The following is a 578-nucleotide window of genomic DNA, read 5'->3' as shown; positions in this document are numbered from 1 at the left end:
AAAGGATATCAGAAAACTACCGAGCTAGCTACGGGGCGAGGTGCGACTAAATACATGAGGGAATAGGGGTAACAGCAGGGGGCAGGGCAGAGTCGGGGCCAGGTCGAGTCAGGGTCGAGCCAGGGTCGGAGCCAGGGTCGGAGCCGATACGGGGACCCTTCGGATGGGTTCCGGGCGACCCGAGATGGAACGAGAATCGTTACAGCAGCAACCTAAGTTTCTTTTACCTACTCTATCTTCTTTAGAACTTTTAAATAGTCTTAAGCTTATTCTATAGTTAGTTAGAAATAAAAGCATTATAACAACCTTTTTTTTACACACACTTTATATAATTGTTAGAAGACAATAAAAGAACATAAGGCACTAAGGCATTATAATAAGAACTATAGAGACGCATCTTTTTACAGTAAAGAGGATCTAATTAAGCTACAGCACGCTTACAACAGAGATAATAAGAAACTAAAGGCATAGTTAGGATTAAGAAAGTTAGAGGTAAGAAGCACATTTGCGTAAGAATGCACACTAAATATAAGAGACTTCTAACACTTACAGCAAGTGTTATAAAGTAGTAAGGACGC

The sequence above is a fragment of the Lindgomyces ingoldianus genome (assembly GCF_010093535.1).
Source record: "Lindgomyces ingoldianus strain ATCC 200398 unplaced genomic scaffold BDR25scaffold_11, whole genome shotgun sequence".
Taxonomy (NCBI): Eukaryota; Fungi; Ascomycota; class Dothideomycetes; order Pleosporales; family Lindgomycetaceae; genus Lindgomyces; species Lindgomyces ingoldianus.
The sequence above is the reverse complement of the archived record's forward strand: the minus strand, read 5'-3'. Positions refer to the sequence as shown.